Below are 22615 nucleotides of genomic sequence, written 5' to 3'. Positions count from 1 at the left end.
AAAACAATATGAAGATATTGCCCTCATTACAAGGCAATTCAAAAGATTCATCAAAAAGGAAAGATTTCAAAGAAAGGTAAAGAAAGCGGATTCTTTCAATCCTAATGAAGTCAAGTGCTTTAACTATAAAAAGGCATGACACATCAACAACGATTGTTCTCTTCTCAAAATCAAGCCCAATGACCAATTCAAGAAGAAAAAGGCATTTCAAGCATGTTTGGATGATAGTGACTCCTCTTTCGATGAAAAATCAAATGAAGAAGTCGCCGACATGTGTTTTATAGCTCAAGAAGACTCGGTAAGTCAATTTGAGTATGATGATTTATTAGAAGCATTTAATGATTTATATGCTAAATTTAAGAGTCTAAGTTCTAAAAACAAAGAGTTAAAAACTGAAAATTCAACTCTTGACTCTCAAAACAAAGTGTTACTTTAAGAGATAGAAGATCTCAAGAAGGAAAACTCTTGTCAAGTGGTTGCCTTTTGGAATGATCTTTTTAAAACAATTATTTTCAATAAAGCTTTGGAAAATCGTCAACCAAAAATATAAAAACCGACTTTCCACAAAGTGGTAAGTACGGGTCGAATCCTCAGGGAACAGGAATTAATCACTAAAATTCTAGAAAATTTAATTTATTAATATCAAATGCCAATCTACAATTATAAAGTGAATACAACTACAATTAAGCACTAAAAGAAAAGTAAGCAAACATTCAGTCTTCTGCTCCACACCAAGGGTATTTCCGTCTTTTTGCCACTTAGAGAATCTTCTCACTTGGAAAATAACCCTGGAAACTAAATATGCTTTTCAACCTAAAAATGCAGAAAAATAAAAAGTTAGTTTTCTATTCTAACAATGCAAACAATAACTAAAACTATGTCTAATTTTACGAAAATAATAAAACAAATGCTATTTATCAAGCAAAAATTAAATCAAATACTAAATTAATTCTAAAATTAACCAAATTAACTCTACTAATGCTGTATGATGATTATGCAACTCCTAAAATGCAGAAACTCATGAAAACAAGTCTAAATTGCCGAAACTAAGAGAATTACGAAACTGCCCCTAACTAGTGTAAAATAGCATTCTGACAGGTTATCAGAAAACCACTGTTTGACAGAGCAAACGAGGTCCGATTTTCCCGAAATTTGTTCTGTTCTGCAACTGACAGATTGAAAAAAATGACAGTTTTTACAGAATTGAAAAACAATATCTGGAACTCCATATATAAGCGTTTCAAATCTGGGAAAAATCAGGATATCGCCAGTCCTGTAATTTGAAATCCAGAAAAAGCGGTTTTCGCAAAACGCTTAAAAATCAGACCAAATCAACTCCGAATGAGCTGAAATTTGGTATGCAGTCAACTAACACGTCAATAAAGTGAATAGAAGAAAAAAATTTGGAAAACACAAAATTTTTGCACACAAAATACTGCTGGTGCGACAGGGCAAAAATCTGGTTTTTATTTGAGTGCACTATTCACTTTATGAACCTATTTAAACACTATCAAATGCAAATTACACCTAATGCAATCTAAATAACACTGTATAACAGTGTATATGCAGATGACTATTACGAATACGCTAAATATACGACAAATAAAACATGATAACCAACTTATGACTAGAAATACGTTAACTAGCAATGCAAATGCAACTATGCTAAACAATAAAATGTAATCCGACTACTAAGTTAAAAAAATATCTAATTACCAATTCAAACACTCACAAAACACATTTCACACATACGAAACAAATACGATATACACACACATACTTCTACACTACAACTAAAGTAGATAAATAAACTAATTAGTATAAAAATCAAAAGAAATAATACTAAATGAACTTACTTCACTAAAGAACAAAGGTTAGGGTTAGGACGCACTCTATTGACTCAACTAGGCTCGGTTTTGACTAGGTTGAGAGAAATAGGCTTGAGCTAAGGTTGACTCAACTAGTTGGGTTCGGTTTAGGTTTGACTTAGACTTGGTTAGGGTTAGGTTTAGATCTTAGACTCGGTTTAGGTTTGACTTAGTCAACTAGGCTCGAATGGGGTAAGGTAAGCTCGGTTGACTCAAACTAAGGTTGACTTGAGTTGGGCTTTGGTCTTAGACTCGACTTAGGTGTGGTTTAGGCTTTGACTTAGGCTAGGCTAGGTTTTGACTAGACTCAAAGGGGGTGTAGACTAGGGGTTGACTCGACCTACCTCGGTTTGACTAGGTTAGGTCTAGACTAAAGTAGTAACCTCCTAATTAAGCTACAATTAATCCAAAGTTCACGATTTTAATGGAGAAGGTTGAAAAAGGAATGTAATAATTACCAAATTCCAAATTTTGAAATGCTTTGGATTCTCAAAAATCGCCCCATTTAAAGAGGGAGTTACACTCCTTAATTGCCTTTAAAGCTCCTTTTGGAAAAATGGAAAGACCAATCTAAAAATACACGATTTTTGCTTTTCAAGATGGAATTAAAATACTTTTAATACTCTATGGAAATCGTGTAGCCTAGATTGGAATTTTTGTTTAATGCCAAAAACACTTTCCAAAGTTAAGGAGTAACTCATTCTTTAATACCCATTCAAAATTCAAATTTTTCCTTAAATGCCTCACTTCTCAAAAATCGCCAACCTCTAAAAGGGCTACTTTCTAAACTACTATAATTAATTCTACCTAGGGAATAAAAGGAATTAAATAAAAAAAACAATTTCCTAGGAGTTAATGCTAACCTAATTCCCAAAACCTACTTAATTAACCCCTAAAAACGGCTAGGAAAGAAAACCCTAATACATTGAACCTAGACACCTTCCTAACTCAATTAATGACAATTAATAATTTCTAAAAATTCGACCAAGAGCTCAAGGGGAGCTCTAATGGCTGCCGCCATTCCTTGGGGAAAAAGAAGACAAATAAAAAAAATAAAAACAATAAAAACAATAAAAACTTAAACTAAAAAAAAACGACTTACTAAGGAACCACTATTTTGCTAAAACTAATTTAAAATATAATGAAAAGAACTCCTAACTCCACAAATGCAATCATGAACAGCACTATGCTGAAATTTAGTAAGAACATCAAGAAATGAAAAATCGACTTTTGTAATTTTTGTTTTTCAATAGATCCCGAAACACCAAAAACACAAAATGCTCAAAACGATTATTTAGAAATATCCTAAACGAATGGAATGAACTAACACAACTATAGACTGCTGTTAACACCTAAAACACACAGCAACTACACCGTTTTACCCACATCAACACATACATTTAACAAAACACAAAGATCGGCTAGAATAACTCTAGCCGATTTTTGTTTTCTTTTTCAAAAATAAAATCAACACAAGACACGAGCACAACCCACGAATAGAACAAACTAAAATGAAATTTTCTAATGAGATTTTCAGCAAAACAACACAGTACACATGCTGGACAAAACACAAATATCAAAACAAAGAAAAATATTTTTGTAAAAATCGAGAATCGGCTAGAATAAGTCTAGCCGATTTTTGGATTTTTCTTTTTTTTTTTTTTTAATTAGAACCAAATGCAACCCACACAAAAACCGAATAATGTAAATCAAAATGAACACCTTTTTTATTGGATTTTCAGTAGAACAGACCCACGAATCCCTATGAGAAATTTGAAAGATCGACTAGATGAAGATCTAGCCGATTTTAATGAGATGGATGAAAACTCTAAAAAAAATTCGATTTCAATGAATCGCACAAACAAACAAACCTAAGCTAACGTGCTGGCCTATGCACGAACTCTATTCTAAGGTTGAAAACAAGAAACACTCAGAAAATAAAGAAGAGCAAACCAACACCCAATTCGGTTTTATCTAAAAGAGAAGGAAGAAGAAGACCTACCTTTTGGAAGATCCGACGACCGGGGGGATGAAGAAGAGCGGACCGTGGCTGGAGATGGACGTCCTATGCAGTTCGAGAATGCTGTACTTCACCAAAAAATGGCACCTTTGCAGCTGCTACACGTTGGAGATCCACCGATGATGGAATGTGAGCCGATTCGCGATCGGAGGGTGTAGAAAGCCGGATGGAGGTAGGGCCGGCTCACCTTGGTGGTGTGTTGCGCACTCCCGCCCAAGGTTAATGGTCTCCACCTCTGCTACACCTGCAAAAATATAGAAAAATGGTGAATACTACAGCAAGGAACAAGAAAGAATTGAAGAGAACACAAAGGGGATCGAAATATGCTTGGAAGTCAAGCATAGGCCGGTCTTCAATGGCCAAAACGTTGGAGAAGATGAAGAGGAAGGAGCTGCTGCTGTAGAGTCATTGTAGGGGGCGTCCAAACACAGCCAAAGACGCCTAGGGTTCTTGAAAAAAAACTATTTATAGTTTTGACATTTTTCAAAAAGAGTGTTAAAAAATAAAATATTGCTAGGCGCCACTTTTTGGGGGGTTTTCAGAAAAACTTTTTGAAATGGATATGGATAGGCGTGTGGGTTGGGTTTTGGGCTTTCTAAGAGTTGATCCAAGGTCCAATTGACCTAATTGGGTCGGATATGGATCCGATCCACCTCGAAATTCATGCCCAAACACTGAAATAGCCATAACTCTCTCATTTTAACTCTGATTTTTCTGAAATTCGAACCATAGCCCCTTACTATCAAAACACATCTAAACATGGGTTTAAAACCTTAAACTTGATACAAAATGCATGAAAAACTTGTTTACATGATGTGCATTTCATGCATCATCAAATACCCCCATGCTTGAATGTTTGTTAGTCCCTTAACAAACCCTAATCATGATATGTACTGAAGACAAGAAATGCTAAGCATGAATGCATAATACTAACTCACTTTCGTAGGAATCACGGTTGCATTTAGCGTATGCAACAAGCCCTTTAAACCCCTAGCTTACACTAGTGGACGAGTAAGGTCTCGTGAGGGTTTGCAGAGATGCTACCCACAAACATCAACGAAATACGAGGATGATTTTTCAAAAATATTAGGCTCTTAAGAATGCAGTTGTAATAAATATTTCATGTAATTGACATTCTCAAAACAAGTTTAAAAATCTCATGCCACCACAGTAAAAATTCTTTTTCTTCCCTTTTCTAATATTGTAGCTAGTTCATGATTTTTCTCTGAAAGTCAAGTATTCTCATGTTTTACTCATTTATTCTCACTTGTATATTTTCTGCACAGTAATACACATTTATGCCTAAGCAATGAAAAATTTCTCATTCAGCACATTCTTTTCTTTCATTTTCACTCTTTTTTTCAACTTTTGATCTCTTGCACATTTTTCTCATATGAGCACTATTTCGAATAGTCAGTTTTCGTGACCCATGTAGCGAGCTTTGGGTCAGTGACTCCCAAGCCGGCCGACCTTAGGGCACTAGATACAAAGTATCCCTCGGACTTAATTGCTCGAGTCACTAGACTTTCTATTCTAATAGTTTACGTATAATCTTCCTCTCGTCATGTGCAATGTCTCTATCTCTTAGGCTTTCTATGCAGTCCATGTAACAAGCTTTCGAACCGGTGGCTCCCAAACCAGCTGGCTTTGGGGCACCAGATGTAAAACACCCTTCAGATTCTACTTACTCGAACTACAAAGGCCACAGATATCGACTTAGACAAGAGATGATCTCCTTCGTTATCCTTTTCGTTAAGATACTCAAACACTTCATCTCGTGTCTGAGTTCTACTACTAGGATTCACGAAGACATCAACAACTAAACGTAACACTATTCTTTTAAACTCATTTTTTCAAACACATCTTTCCATTGCTTATTTCTTTCAGAAAACATACTGTGCATACTTATACTAAAGTGATTCAAAATTTTCAAACAGTCAAATACTATCTTTTCTTTGAATTTTCTCATGAATACTACTCTATTTGACTCAGTTCAGAAAATAAAAAAATTTTATGGGGCTTAAAAATTTATAAACTGTTAGATTATGTCAAAAACAATCATATATGCTACACTTTGTTCTCAAATGCCTACTTTGATTACCAGTCATACAAAAATAAAATAAAAAATTTTTTGACATTTTTGTGTGCATGCATCTAAACCACCCCCCCCATGCTTGAATGACACTGTCCCTAGTGGCATACAAAATGAATAAAAATGTAATGCAAATGCACACTAAAAGATACTAACAAAAATATGGGAGAAAGGATAGATACAACCTGATTTTCTCTGAGCTTCTGAAGTTGATTTTCATCTGATCCTTGAATTCTTTGGAAGCTCTTCCATGCACCTGGTAACTGATACACTAAATGTTAAGTTCATCCTGCATACATCAAAACACAAATTAGCACATGTGAAATGAAATACTAAATAAATAAAAACTCTGAAATGAAAAAGAAATAATGTACATATGATACATCCCTCTGATCGAACCCTCATGCCTTCGTGAGATGCACTATCTCACACTCACCATCCTGCAAGGCATCTGAAATGAATGGCTTCAGTCTTTGCTCATTTACCTTGAATGTACCTTGGGTCATAGGATCGAATAGTGTCACTGCTCCATGGGGAAATACTTCTTTCACAATGTACGGACCTGTCCATCTCGATCTTAACTTCCCTGGGAATAAATGTAAATGAGAATTGTATAGCCACACTTTCTGATCTGGCTCAAACACTTTTCTGACAATATGCTTATCATGAAATGCTTTTGTGCGAGCTTTATATAATTTGGCATTCTCATATGCATCATTCCTGAGTTCCTCTAATTCTGAGAGCTGCAGTGCTCTCTCTTTGCCAGCCTGGGTGAGGTCAAAATTCAATTTCTTGATAGCCCAGTACGCTCTATGCTCTAGCTCGACAGGAAGATGGCATGCTTTCCCGAATACAAGGCGATACGGGGACATGCCAATGGGAGTCTTAAATGCAGTTCTATATGCCCAAAGTGCATCATCTAAGCGCTGGGACCAATCCTTGCGGTCCGGACGAACTGTCTTTTCTAAAATTCGCTTAATCTCCCTATTGGACACTTCAACCTGTCCACTAGTCTGCGGATGATATGGAGTGGTGAATCTATGATTGACAGAATATCTTCTCAACAGAGAAGCTATCTGTATATTCCTAAAATGCTTGCCACCATCGCTAATCATCGCACGTGGCACCCCAAAACGACTTAAAATGTTGTGCTTAATGAACTTAAGCACTACTCTATGATCATTGGTCTTGGTTGCCACAGCCTCGACCCACTTGGACACATAATCAACCGCCACCAGAATGTATAAATTTCCGAATGAAGGCGGAAATGGTCCCATGAAATCAATGCCCCAAACATCAAAAATCTCGACTATCAAAATCGGAAGCAAGGGCATCATGTCCCTCTTGGACATGTTCCCAATCTGCTGACATCGCAGGCATCGCCTACAGAACTCATGCGTGTCCCTGTGGAGTGTGGGCCAATAAAATCCTGACTGCAAAACCTTTGCAGCCGTCTTCCTACTACTAAAATGCCCTCCACAAGCTAACGAATGGGAAAAATTCAGAATGGACTGGTACTCCTCCTCCGGAACACATCTCCTAATGATCTGGTCTGCACAGTATTTGAACAACTCTGGTTCATCCCAATAATAGTGCCTCACCTGAGATAGGAATCTCTCACGCTCATTCTTGTTCCAATGCTCAGGTATCTGCCTCGAAACCAGATAGTTCACAATATCTGCAAACCAGGGTAACTGCGATGTACTAACTGACATGATCTGTTCGTTGGGGAAAGAATCGCTGATCGACTTCTGATCCTGCGTGGTCTCCACGATCAGTCGGGAAAGATGGTCTGCTACTACATTCTCACTTCCCTTCTTATCTCGAATCTCGAGATCAAACTCCTGTAGTAGTAGGACCCAACGAATCAATCTCGGTTTGGTGTCTTTCTTATTCAATAAATATTTCAATGCAGAATGGTCAGAATAGACAACCACCTTCGAACCGAGTAAATAGGACCTAAATTTATCCAATGCAAAAACTACCGCAAGTAGTTCCTTCTCTGTCGTAGTATAATTCATCTGGGCATCAGACAGAGTTCTACTCGCATAATAGATCACATAGGGTTTCCTATCAATGCATTGTCCTAAAATGGCCCCCATAGCATAATCAGATGCATCGCACATAATCTCAAATGGGAGAGTCCAATCTGGAGGTCTCAAAATAGGTGCAGTAATCAAGGCCTCTTTGAGAATCTCAAAGGCCTTCATACAATCCTCACCGAAAACAAAGGGCTGGTCTTTCTCCAATAACGTGCAAAGCGGTCGAGAGATTTTGCTGAAATCTTTTATGAACCACCTATAAAAACCCGCATGCCCTAAAAATGATCGAATCTGCCTCACAGAGGTGGGTGGAGTCAAACGGGAAATGGATTCCACCTTCGCTCTGTCAACCTCAATACCACGCTTGGACACAATGTGTCCTAGCACAATCCCCTCCTGGACCATAAAATGGCTCTTTTCCCAACTCAGGACGAGATTGGTCTCCACACACCTACTCAGTACTCGAGCAAGTTTTTGGAGGCAATCTTCAAAAGAAGAGCCATACACTGAAAAGTCATCCATAAAACTTCCATCACATCATCAATCATGTCCGAGAAGATAGCAAGCATGCACCTCTGAAAAGTAGCCGGGGCATTACAGAGCCCAAACGGCATACGTCTAAATGCGAAGGTGCCATAAGGACATGTAAACGTGGTCTTCTCCTGGTCGTCAAGATGAACAGCTACCTGATTGTATCCTGAATATCCATCTAGAAAGCAGTAGTAGCTCTGTCCTGCGAGTCTCTCTAAGATCTGATCAATGAATGGCAATGGGAAATGATCTTTCTTAGTTGCCACATTCAGCTTCCTATAATCGATGCAGACTCGCCATCCTGTAGTGGTCCTCATCGGAATTCTCTCACCCTTCTCGTTCTCAACCACAGTGAGTCCTGACTTCTTTGGCACAACCTGAATCGGACTGACCCACTGGCTATCAGAAATAGGGTAAATGATTCCGGCATCCAACCACTTCACCACCTCTTTCTTCACCACTTCTTTCATGTTGGGATTTAGCCTTCTCTGCATATCCCTAAATGGCTTGACTTCCTCATTACAATGGATCCTATGCATGCAGAATGAAGGATCAATCCCCTTCAGATCAGCAACTCCCCATCCAATCGCTGCCTTGTGCTCTCGAAGAATAGTCAGCAATCTTTGTTCCTGCTCCTCAGTGAGCAAGGATGAGATGATCACAGGCAGAGTCTCATCATCTCCGAGGTATGCATACTTGAGTGAATCCGGTAAGGGTTTCAACTCAAGTTTCGGAGGTGACTCGATCGACGATTTGGCGGGGGTCTCCGCAAGTGGTGGAAGAGGCTCCCTGACAGCTCCCCAAGGTGGTCTCTCTGACGACACTCTAGACACGTCTACATTATCTACACCGCTATTCTTCTCTATATGGTACAAATCTAAAGAATCCTCAGTAATGTACAACTCGGGCTGCTCCTCCACTAACTCCTGTGCAATGTCTACATGAAAGCAGTCCATGTCTCCTGCTGGTCCCATTGCGGCATTGAAAATATTCAGCTTTACCTTCCTATTGCCGAATGAGAGATCCATGGCTCCGGTCCTACAGTTGATGCACGCATTGGCAGTCGCCAAGAATGGTCTACCTAAAATAATCGGAGTCTGGTGCTGGCTATCCACTCCTTCCATATCAAGAATAATGAAATCGACTGGAAAATAAAAGTCATCCACCTTAACTAGCACGTCCTCCAAGACACCTCTCGGTACCTTGACTGAACGATCTGCCAGCTGCAGTGTAATCGGAGTCGATCTCATCTCACCTAGCCCGAAAGAATCAAAGAAATATCCGGGCAGAATGTTCACACTTGCTCCAAGATCGAGCAATGCGCGTTCTATCCTGATGTTCCCTATAGTACACGCAATGATAGGGGCTTCAGGGTCCTTGAGCTTTGGTGGTGTCTGATGCTGAAGTACTGAACTCACCTGCTCAGTCAGATGGACCCTGTTAGGAACTCGCTCTCTAGATTTACGCTTCTGCGTACATAGTTCCTTCAGGAATTTGGCATAAGCCGGCACTTGCTGAATAGCATCGAGCAAAGGTAGGTTGATCTGCACATGCTTGAAGATGTCAAGCATGTCCTGGATCTTCGCACCTTGCTTCCCTCTATAACCAGGAGACTCTAATGCTTTGGGATAGGGTGGTGGGGGAATATACTCTGCTGGTTCCTCCTCTTTGTGAGAAGGCTCACTCCTATCCTTCTTCTTCTCTGAGGATGAAGATGATGAAGCTGGTGAAGGTGATGATGGGGATGGGGATGATGATTGAGACGACGTAGGTGAAACAATGGTCTCTGGCTCCTCTATCCTCTCTCTACTCTCTCGCTCTCTGCTCTCGACGTGATACTCACGTCCACTCCTCAAGGCCATAACTGATTTAGCCTGCTGCTGTGTCTCAGTATGAAATAGGCCTCCAGTCATCTGGTCCTTACCCTTCGGGTTCATGACAGCCTGACTCAGTAATGTACCCTCGGGTCTCCTACTAATAGCCTCAGCTAGCTGTCCCATTTGCGACTCTAACTTCGCAATGGACTGCGTATGCGAGCTCAAAATCTGGCTACACTTCTCGAAGGCGTTCTGATTAGAGGTTTTCACCTCTTGGAATGCCTAGAGAAGTCTCTCCTCAAAAGATGTCTGCGGGGCAGACTCCTGCTGAATCGGGGGAGTAACAGAAGAAGAAGAAGACTGAGCATAGTTCGGTCTTTGAAATGACTGAGTAAAAGATGGCTGCCGAACTGGCTGAGAGGATGTAGGCATCTGCATGGAAGACTGTGGATTCTTCCATGAAAAATTGGGATGGTTACGCCAACCCGGATTATATGTCGATGAAAATGGGTTATTCGGCGGTCTGACGTAACCCTGAGCTGCCTGAACTTGTTCTTGAACAAATTCAGGGTACTGAGCTGCCGAAGGGCACTCAGTGATCTCGTGTGCCGGACTGGCACAAAGAGTACACACCTGCTGTGTAGTGGATGGTCCTGAGAGAAGCTGGTCCAGCTTCTGAGCAATCATGTCTACCTTGCACTGTAGTGCAGTAGATGGACCAACTTCAAGAACACCAGCTTTCTTCTGAATGCTGGGTGTGGCTCTATCAGATTGAGAGCTCGAAGCATGGTGGAGTGAATTCTCGGCCAATGTATCAAATAGCCTCCATGCTTCGTCCTCGCTCTTCAACATGAATGTCCCTCCGCATGAAGAGTCGATCATCTGACGATTCTTGTCAGACAATCCATCATAGAAGCTCTGCACCAGTTGCCATTTCGGCACCTGATGATGGGGACATTTCCTGAGGAGATCCTTCATTCTCTCCCAGGTCTCATGAAAGCGCTCACCATCTAGCTCTGAAAAGCTAGTGATGGCTCTACGATATTGGTTCGTACGACCAATGGGAAAATATTTCCGAAGAAACTCCTGTTGCAACTGATCCCAGGACTCTATTTCTACAGAATCTAAGGACTTTAGCCAATACTTGGCTTTGTCCTTCAATGAAAAGGGGAATAGAGTCAACCTCAACGCATCATCATCGAAATTCTGTATCTTCACAGTAGAACAGATTTCGAGGAATTCATCTAAGTGTCGGTAGGGATCCTCATGACTAAGGCCATAAAAGGATGGAAGCATTTGAATAATGTTGGCCTTAATCTCATAATGTGGCGCTCCTACATCGGGTCTCCGAATGCAGGATGCCTGAACATAGTCTGTGGGAATGAAGTATTCTCGCAGAGGGCGTGAAAGAACTGGGGGTGGAGGTGGAGGATCCATGTCAGCCATTGTTGCCGAACTTCGATGAGAATGTAAAATTCTCTCTGGGTTGTCAACAAATGGGTGTAATGGGGTTCCTAGACCTCGTCGACCCTGCATACACTGGTATTAAGACCAGATGTAAGCCAACGACCTAACTAACTAAAAAAATATAAACTAACACAAAAACTAAAATGGAAATACACAAAATAAACAACTACTAAACACTATGCTAAACTAACTATGTCAGAATGATTTAACTAAGTAAATGAAATAACAAATTAAACTATTCTAAAGTACTTGAAAAGATAAATACAGGAAATCACAACTAAGTTTTTCTAAAACCCACCTGTCTACTCGCTCCTTGCAGAATGAATTTTAAGTGAATCCTAGAAAGAACAGAACGTGAATCCTATATTTACTAACTATGTTAATCCTATATTCACTTACTAATCCTACTAACTAAAAATAAAATGACTAATTAACTAACTAAAACAAATTAATAAATCAAACTCTAAGAAATAAAGTAATTAATTCGCCGTTCCCCGGCAACGGCGCCAAAATTTGGTTGCCTTTTGGAATGATCTTTTTAAAACAATTATTTTCAATAAAGCTTTGGAAAATCGTCAACCAAAAATATAAAAACCGACTTTCCACAAAGTGGTAAGTACGGGTCGAATCCTCAGGGAACAGGAATTAATCACTAAAATTCTAGAAAATTTAATTTATTAATATCAAATGTCAATCTACAATTATAAAGTGAATACAACTACAATTAAGCACTAAAAGAAAAGTAAGCAAACATTCAGTCTTCTGCTCCACACCAAGGGTATTTCCGTCTTTTTGCCACTTAGAGAATCTTCTCACTTGGAAAATAACCCTGGAAACTAAATATGCTTTTCAACCTAAAAATGCAGAAAAATAAAAAGTTAGTTTTCTATTCTAACAATGCAAACAATAACTAAAACTATGTCTAATTTTACGAAAATAATAAAACAAATGCTATTTATCAAGCAAAAATTAAATCAAATACTAAATTAATTCTAAAATTAACCAAATTAACTCTACTAATGCTGTATGATGATTATGCAACTCCTAAAATGCAGAAACTCATGAAAACAAGTCTAAATTGCTGAAACTAAGAGAATTACGAAACTGCCCCTAACTAGTGTAAAATAGCATTCTGACAGGTTATCAGAAAACCACTGTTTGACAGGGCAAACGAGGTCCGATTTTACCGAAATTTGTTCTGTTCTGCAACTGACAGATTGAACAAAATGACAGTTTTTACAGAATTGAAAAACAATATCTGAAACTCCAGATATAAGCGTTTCAAATCTGGGAAAAATCAGGATATCGCCAGTCCTGTAATTTGAAATCCAGAAAAAGCGGTTTTCGCAAAACGCTTAAAAATCAGACCAAATCAACTCCGAATGAGTTGAAATTTGGTATGCAGTCAACTAACACGTCAATAAAGTGAAAAGAAGAAAAAATTTTGGAAAACACAAAATTTTTGCACAGAAAATACTGCTGGTGCGACAGGACAAAAATTTGGTTTTTATTTGAGTGCACTATTCACTTTATGAACCTATTTAAACACTATCAAATGCAAATTACACCTAATGCAATCTAAATGACACTGTATAACAGTGTATATGCAGATGACTATTATGAATACGCTAAATATACGACAAACAAAACACGATAACCAACTTATGACTAGAAATACGTTAACTAGCAATGCAAATGCAACTATGCTAAACAATAAAATGTAATCCGACTACTAAGTTAAAAAAATATCTAATTACCAATTCAAACACTCACAAAACACATTTCACACATACGAAACAAATACGATATACACACACATACTTCTACACTACAACTAAAGTAGATAAATAAACTAATTAGTATAAAAATCAAAAGAAATAATACTAAATGAACTTACTTCACTAAAGAACAAAGGTTAGGGTTAGGACGCACTCTATTGACTCAACTAGGCTCGGTTTTGACTAGGTTGAGAGAGATAGGCTTGAGCTAAGGTTGACTCAACTAGTTGGGTTCGGTTTAGGTTTGACTTAGACTTGGTTAGGGTTAGGGTTAGATCTTAGACTCGGTTTAGGTTTGACTTAGTCAAATAGGCTCGAATGGGGTAAGGTAAGCTCGGTTGACTCAAACTAAGGTTGACTTGAGTTGGGCTTTGGTCTTAGACTCGACCTAGGTGTGGTTTAGGTTTTGACTTAGGCTAGGCTAGGTTTTGACTAGACTCAAAGGGGGTGTAGACTAGGGGTTGACTCGACCTACCTCGGTTTGACTAGGTTAGGTCTAGACTAAAGTAGTAACCTCCTAATTAAGCTACAATTAATCCAAAGTTCACGATTTTAATGGAGAAGGTTGAAAAAGGAATGTAATAATTACCAAATTCCAAATTTTGAAATGCTTTGGATTCTCAAAAATCACCCCATTTAAAGAGGGAGTTACACTCCTTAATTGCCTTTAAAGCTCCTTTTGGAAAAATGGAAAGACCAATCTAAAAATACACGATTTTTGCTTTTCAAGATGGAATTAAAATACTTTTAATACTCTATGGAAATCGTGTAGCCTAGATTGGAATTTTTGTTTAATGCCAAAAACACTTTCCAAAGTTAAGGAGTAACTCCTTCTTTAATACCCATTCAAAATTCAAATTTTTCCTTAAATGCCTCACTTCTCAAAAATCGCCAACCTCTAAAAGGGCTACTTTCTAAACTACTATAATTAATTCTACCTAGGGAATAAAAGGAATTAAATAAAAAAAACAATTTCCTAGGAGTTAATGCTAACCTAATTCCCAAAACCTACTTAATTAACCCCTAAAAACGGCTAGGAAAGAAAACCCTAATACATTGAACCTAGACACCTTCCTAACTCAATTAATGACAATTAATAATTTCTAAAAATTCGACCAAGAGCTCAAGGGGAGCTCTAATGGCTGCCGCCATTCCTTGGGGAAAAAGAAGACAAATAAAAAAAATAAAAACAATAAAAACAATAAAAACTTAAACTAAAAAAAAACGACTTACTAAGGAACCACTATTTTGCTAAAACTAATTTAAAATATAATGAAAAGAACTCCTAACTGCACAAATGCAATCATGAACAGCACTATGCTGAAATTTAGTAAGAACATCAAGAAATGAAAAATCGACTTTTGTAATTTTTGTTTTTCAATAGATCCCGAAACACCAAAAACACAAAATGCTCAAAACGATTATTTAGAAATATCCTAAACGAATGGAATGAACTAACACAACTATAGACTGCTGTTAACACCTAAAACACACAGCAACTACACCGTTTTACCCACATCAACACATACATTTAACAAAACACAAAGATCGGCTAGAATAACTCTAGCCGATTTTTGTTTTCTTTTTCAAAAATAAAATCAACACAAGACACGAGCACAACCCACGAATAGAACAAACTAAAATGAAATTTTCTAATGAGATTTTCAGCAAAACAACACAGTACACATGCTGGACAAAACACAAATATCAAAACAAAGAAAAATATTTTTGTAAAAATCGAGAATCGGCTAGAATAAGTCTAGCCGATTTTTGGATTTTTCTTTTTTTTTTTTTTTTAATTAGAACCAAATGCAACCCACACAAAAACCGAATAATGTAAATCAAAATGAACACCTTTTTTATTGGATTTTCAGTAGAACAGACCCACGAATCCCTATGAGAAATTTGAAAGATCGACTAGATGAAGATCTAGCCGATTTTAATGAGATGGATGAAAACTCTAAAAAAAATTCTATTTCAATGAATTGCACAAACAAACAAACCTAAGCTAACGTGCTGGCCTATGCACGAACTCTATTCTAAGGTTGAAAACAAGAAGAAAACAAGAAACACTCAGAAAATAAAGAAGAGCAAACCAACACCCAATTCGGTTTTATCTAAAAGAGAAGGAAGAAGAAGACCTACCTTTTGGAAGATCCGACGACCGGGGGGATGAAGAAGAGCGGACCGTGGCTGGAGATGGACGTCCTATGCAGTTCGAGAATGCTGTACTTCACCAAAAAATGGCACCTTTGCAGCTGCTACACGTTGGAGATCCACCGATGATGGAATGTGAGCCGATTCGCGATCGGAGGGTGTAGAAAGCCGAATGGAGGTAGGGCCGGCTCACCTTGGTGGTGTGTTGCGCACTCCCGCCCAAGGTTAATGGTCTCCACCTCTGCTACACCTGCAAAAATACAGAAAAATGGTGAATACTACAGCAAGGAACAAGAAAGAATTGAAGAGAACACAAAGGGGATCGAAATATGCTTGGAAGTCAAGCATAGGCCGGTCTTCAATGGCCAAAACGTTGGAGAAGATGGAGAGGAAGGAGCTGCTGCTGTAGAGTCATTGTAGGGGGCGTCCAAACACAGCCAAAGACGCCTAGGGTTCTTGAAAAAAAACTATTTATAGTTTTGACATTTTTCAAAAAGAGTGTTAAAAAATAAAATATTGCTAGGCGCCACTTTTTGGGGGGTTTTCAGAAAAACTTTTTGAAATGGATATGGATAGGCGTGTGGGTTGGGTTTTGGGCTTTCTAAGAGTTGATCCAAGGTCCAATTGACCTAATTGGGTCGGATATGGATCCGATCCACCTCGAAATCCGTGCCCAAACACTGAAATAGCCATAACTCTCTCATTTTAACTCTGATTTTTCTGAAATTCGAACCATAGCCCCTTACTATCAAAACACATCTAAACATGGGTTTAAAACCTTAAACTTGATACAAAATGCATAAAAAACTTGTTTACATGATGTGCATTTCATGCATCATCATCAAGCATTTGAAATAAAAGAAATTGGAATTAGAACCAATCTCTTACAAAAAGAAATATCTAGTCTTAAAGAAAAATCAAATGATCTTCTTTCTATAGTGACCAAATTCACAAATGGACAAGAGAATCTAGAAAGACTTCTTGTTTCTCAAAGATGCTCGGTTAATAAAACCGAATTGGGATATAGCTTCTTTGTACTCAAAATAAACCAAACTATGTGGTGAAGAATCAAAGACAATATTCTCAACCATTTGTTCAAAGAACTAAATTTTCTAGTTATAATAGAAATGCATCTAATCATGAAATTTATAATGCTTATAAGCCTAGACATGATTACTCTAGAAATGCTAAATCTTTTTATGGAAAGAATATTTATTATCAAAGGAAACCAAAATCCAAATGGATATGGGTTCCTAAGACTAACTCTCATAGACCCAAAAATAGAAAGGGGTCAAATGTTTTGTCTTCTAATTTTGTTGTAGGTACACAAAATAAGGAACAAATGGATCTTGGACAACGGTTGTTCCAAACATATGACTGGAAGGTCGGAGTTATTTTCCACCTTCCAAAGTAAGGATGGAAGAACCGTCATCTTTGGTGACAATAACAAGGGAAAAGTAATCGGTATTGGTAACATTGGTAATCCAAAATTTTCCTTGATAGAAAATGTTTTTTTAGTAGATGGTTTAATGCATAATTTATTATCCATTAGTCAATTATGTGATAAAGGTTTTCTTGTTTCTTTTGAACATGATTTATGCTTAATTTCTGATTTTCAATCTAAAAAGATCATTTTTAAATGTAAAAGATGGAACAATATGTATGAACTTTATCTAGATGAGTTACTCACTTTTAATGAAAAATGTCTTATTGTTTCAAATGAAATTCAATGGTTATGGCATAAGAGACTTGGACATGTTAACTTTAAAATTATTTCCAAGTTATCTAAGAATGATCTTGTTAGAGGCCTACCTAGAATACCATAAAAGAATGATCACTTATGTGATGCTTGCCAATTAGGTAAACAAATCAAGAGTTATTTTAAGGCAAAAGATATAGTTTCAGCAAAACGTCCTCTTGAACTTTTACATTTAGATCTTTTTGGACCATCTAGAATTCAAAGTTTGAATTGTAGCAAGTGTGTTTTTGTTATAGTAGATAATTATTCTCGATTTACATGGGTGATTTTTCTAAAAAGCAAAAATGATGCTTTTTCTGAATTTTCTAAACTTTGTAGAGGAATTACAAATGAAAAATCTACATCTATTATTAAAATTCGTAGTGATCATGGCGGTGAATTTGAAAATGAATCTTTTCTAAAGTATTATGATTTACATGGTATATCTCATAACTTTGTTTTTCCTAGAGCGGCTCCACAAAATGGAGTTGTTGAAAGAAAGAATAGAACTTTGCAAGAGTGTGCTAGAACCATGCTTCAAGATAAAAATTTACCAAAATACTTTTGGGCTGAAGCAATAAATACAGCATGTTATGTTTTAAATTGTGTTCTTATTCGACCAATCTTATATAAAACATGTTTTGAATTGTATTATAATCGTATACCAAAGATCTCATATTTTAAATTTTTTTGTAGTAAATGTTTCTTGTTAAATACCAAAGATAATCTTGATAAGTTTGATTCAAAATCAGATGAATCAATATTTCTTGGTTATTCTTCTAGAAGTAAAGCTTATCGTGTTTTTAATAAAAGAACATCTTGCATTGAAGAATCTTTACATGTTGCATTTGATGAGAATTGTGAGCAGGTTATTCCTCTAAGCGAAGGAGAAGTAATACTTCAAAAAGAACCTTTGATAGAGAGTACTTCTCAAGAAAATGTTCCTCTTCAACCGGTTTGGAAAGAAGTTCCCAATCATCCACATGAACAAGTTATTGGAGAAATAAAGAGTGGTGTCCAAACTAGAAGGCAATTGCAATATATGGCAAATATTGATTTCATATCTAAAATAGAACCAAAGAATATCAAATGATGATGAGTTTTGGCTTTTGGCCATGTCTGAAGAACTTAACCAATTTACTAGGAATGATGTATGGGATCTAGTTGATAGACCAAAGGATCATTCAGTAATTGGAACAAGATGGGTCTTCCGTAATAAGCTGGACGAAAATGGCGAAGTCATTCAAAACAAAGCAAGGATAGTAGCACAAGGCTATAATCAATAAGAAGGCATAGACTTTGATGAAACCTTTGCACCAGTGGCTCGATTGGAGTCAATTCGAATGATGCTTGCTTTTGCTAGTTACATGAATTTTAAGTTATATCAAATTGATGTTAAGAGTGCATTCTAAAATGGACACATCAATGAAGAAGTTTATGTAGAGCAACCTCCAGGCTTTGAAAATGAGAAATATCCAGAAAAATTCTACAAATTAAAAAGAGCTTTGTACGGACTTAAACAAGCACCAAGAGCGTGGTATGAAAGACTACGAAATTTTCTAGAAAAATCTAGTTTTTTCATTGGTCGGGTAGACTCCACTTTATTTATTAAAAATTTTAATTCAGATATTCTTATTGTGCAAATTTATGTTAATGACATAATATTTGGTTCTACTAATGATTCTCTTTATAAAGAATTTGCTAAAGCTATGCAGGAAGAGTTTGAAATGAGCTTGATGGGCGAGTTAAACTACTTCCTTGGACTTCAAATAAAGCAAACTGAAGAAGGAATCTTCATCAACCAGGCTAAGTATACAAAAGAACTTCTTAAGAGATTTGGGATGGACTCATCAAAATCAAGAAGAAATCCTATGAGCACAACTACTTCTCTTGATAAAGATGAAAATAGTAAAAATGTAGATACTAAGCTCTACAGAGGTATGATCGGATCTCTATTATACTTAACTGCTAGTCAACCTGATATTATGTTTAGTGTTTGTATGTGTGCTAGATTTCAAGCTAATCCAAAGGAATCTCATTTAACTGCAGTAAAACAAATTCTTCGTTACTTGAAAGATACTTCAGATTTCGGTTTGTTTTACCCAAAATCATCTTCCTTTGATTTAGTTTCATATAGTGATGCAGATTTTGCAGGAAGTAAATCTGATCGCAAGAGTACTAGCGGAACTTATCATTTCTTAGGAAATTTCTTAGTCTCTTGGTTTAGTAAAAAGCAAAAATCAGTGTCACTCTCAACAACTGAAGCAGAATATATAGCGGCTAGTTTATCATGTTCACAAGTACTATGGATGAAACAGACCTTAAAAGATTTCAGTTTGAATTACTTCACAACAACTATTTATTGTGATAACACTAGTGCTATAAATCTTTCAAAAAATCTTGTTCAGCACTCAAGAACTAAGCATATTGAAGTTAGACATCATTTCTTAAGAGATCATGTGTTAAAAAAAGACATTTCTTTAAATTTTATTTCCACTAATGAACAACATTCTGATATCTTCACTAAACCACTTAAAAATGAAGATTTTATAAGAATTAGGAGAGAACTAGGCATTTTCTCATTTTTGGATTTATAAAATGTTAATTTTTTGAACAAAATATCAAAATTGCACCTTATTAGTCGACTGATAAACTTCTAGTCGACTAATGTTTTAAATTTTTTTTTAATGAATCATACCTTATTAGTCGACCGATAAAAATCTAGTCGACTGATATTTTTTAAAATTTTAACTGAAGGGACCCGATACCCCTTGATTTTTTTTAACACCCATTTTTTTTTTAAGGGGCACCGTTTCATTTTTATGCCCATTCATTTTTCCCAAATGAAACTCTCGCTCTCTCCTCTCTCTCCTCTCTCTCCTCTCTCTCTTTCGAAAAACCCTCAGAGTGACGGTCGCACCCCTCCTCGCCTGAATCCTCTAGCCGTGACCGGTGCATCTTCAGTTCTCGTCGGAATCTTCGTGTGGCAGCCTCCTCACACTTGTCGTCAACCACCACGTCATCATCTGATTCTGTAGCAGAAGAACTCCTCCTCAACGAAACTCTCTTGTTGCAACTAAAGAGTTTCTACTGCAATGTCTAATGACATCCATGGCAGTGTTGAAAAGCCAAATGACATCTATTGTGTCTCAGCCTGCTCTTCTCTGAGACTCGTCATTTTCTATAACAGCGTCTCCACTTGTTGATCAATCTCCACAGCGTCTCCACATTTGAAAGCCAACATCAACTGTGATTTTTTTCAGGTGAATCTGTTTCATTGCTTATCAACCATGCCTCGTCAGAAGACTGCATCCGCACAAGGTTCTCCTCCACCTACACCTCCAGCACGACATGGATTTTCTCTCAAACTACTCATAAATCCTCTTTTATATGATACTTTTGGATCGATTTCTGCACTTCCTATTTTACCAAGCCGAAATGTCCTATTTCACCTATTTTCTTGTTACAAAATCAAAGAATTATTTCCAGGTATTTCACACCTCTTTGATGCAAGTGCAGACCCCCTTCATTATCCTTTACTAATACACTTGTTTTACATAAATTTACAAATTGATCATGAAACTGGAATTCTTTCTTCTGTTGTTCGCGATGTTGAAATTGAGTTTGATTCAAAAATGCTTGGACAAATCCTAGATATTCCACCTTAAGACACTCTTTTCAATACTATTGAACTTAATGATGAAAGAAATTTTGAACAAATTCTTCTTCTCGGTGCACCTCATTGTCCTCCTTTTAAAAATACCAATCTTCAAACTCGTGCTCGCATTGCTGGATGAATTCTTGCCCATAATGTTCTACCTAAAACTGGATCTTTTGATTACTATTTCACATATCTATCTACAGCTCTTTATGTCTTATTTGGAAATATTTTTGTAAATTGGGCCAATGTGTTTTACTAATTTGTGGAAACAAAAACCTTTTCTTCCGTATGGATGTCTTCTTACTCGTATTTTCAGATATTTCAAAGTACCCTTAACCAATGAAAAATATATTGAGCAAAAGAAGTTCTTTGATCAAACTATTTTTAAATGCATGAAAATCAAATATCTGCCTCCTTTAAACTTTGATCAAACTGAACCATCTGAACCATCAATTTCTGAACCCTCACCATCTTCTATAACACCTTCGTCTCAAGCAAAACAAAAGAAATGTTCTACTAGTCAAGACAATGATGAAGTTTTGCAGCGACTGGAAGCTTTGGAACTGCATCAACACACTTTTCGTGAAGATGTGACTCAACAACTTTCTTCAATTCAGAAAGATATTACTGATCTCAAGGAGTTGCTCAACTCACTCTTCTGATCTTTGTTTACTGTCCTTACTGAACTTTGATACTGTATGGGTTGTAATATTTTGAACTTGAATTTACATTTTGCTTATGCTATCTCTGCCCTTACTCTTTTTTATTATGACAAATTAAGAGAAAAAGGTAGATCTTGCATGAAAAATTAAGAGAAAAAGATAGATCTTGCATGAGAAATTAAGAGAAAAAGATAGATCTTGCATGAGAAACATGAGAAAAAAGATAAGATAGAACTTGCATGAGAAATTAAGAGAAAAAGATAGAACTTGCATGAGAAAGAGAAAAGGATAGAATTTGCATGAGACAAAGACACATGCATGGAAATTGCATATTGCATCATGTGAAAGCATTGAAAATTGCATTCTTGAAAAAGTTTTAGAAATGCATGATGGAAATGCAAAACAATCAATATGTGATATATGTGTTTTGATTGTACTAACTTCTAAAGTTTTGCAGCATATTGATAGGGGGAGTAAAATCTCCATCTATGCATCTAAATGCTCTATCTTTGATTAGTTTGTCATCATCAAAAAGGGAGAGATTGTTACGACAATAAAGTCGTACATAATATTTCAAGTACAAGGTTTTGATGATGAGCAAGTAAATCAATTGCATTTCAGCTAAGGCAATGAAGAAAGATGACAAGCATTGAAGAATTCGATGAAGAATCTTTGAAGACTTGTGTGCAAATGTAAAATTTATTTAATGTCTTAGATTCTTGTAAGATCCTTACATAGAGTGCACATTTAGGTTGCATTTTACCTAAAAAGTCTTTAGAAAA

At 36.9% G+C, this 22615-nt stretch overlaps 1 non-coding gene and 1 pseudogene across 1 annotated transcript; one reads left to right on the top strand and one right to left on the bottom strand.

Annotated features, from left to right (window-relative positions):
- The window catches only part of LOC149840285 (inositol polyphosphate multikinase alpha-like), a 39356-nt pseudogene that overhangs the window by 3747 nt on the left and 12994 nt on the right, over positions 1–22615 (bottom strand).
- LOC149840286 (small nucleolar RNA R71) lies at positions 11311–11413 on the top strand. The gene has a single exon (XR_016431733.1). It is a non-coding gene; the product is annotated as a small nucleolar RNA R71 (small nucleolar RNA).

This window comes from Nuphar pumila, chromosome 4 (assembly GCF_984573655.1).
Source record: "Nuphar pumila chromosome 4, dmNupPumi1.hap1.1, whole genome shotgun sequence".
In the NCBI taxonomy this organism is placed as follows: domain Eukaryota; kingdom Viridiplantae; phylum Streptophyta; class Magnoliopsida; order Nymphaeales; family Nymphaeaceae; genus Nuphar; species Nuphar pumila.
Note: the sequence above shows the minus strand (reverse complement) of the source record. Positions and strands in the feature narration are given on the sequence as shown.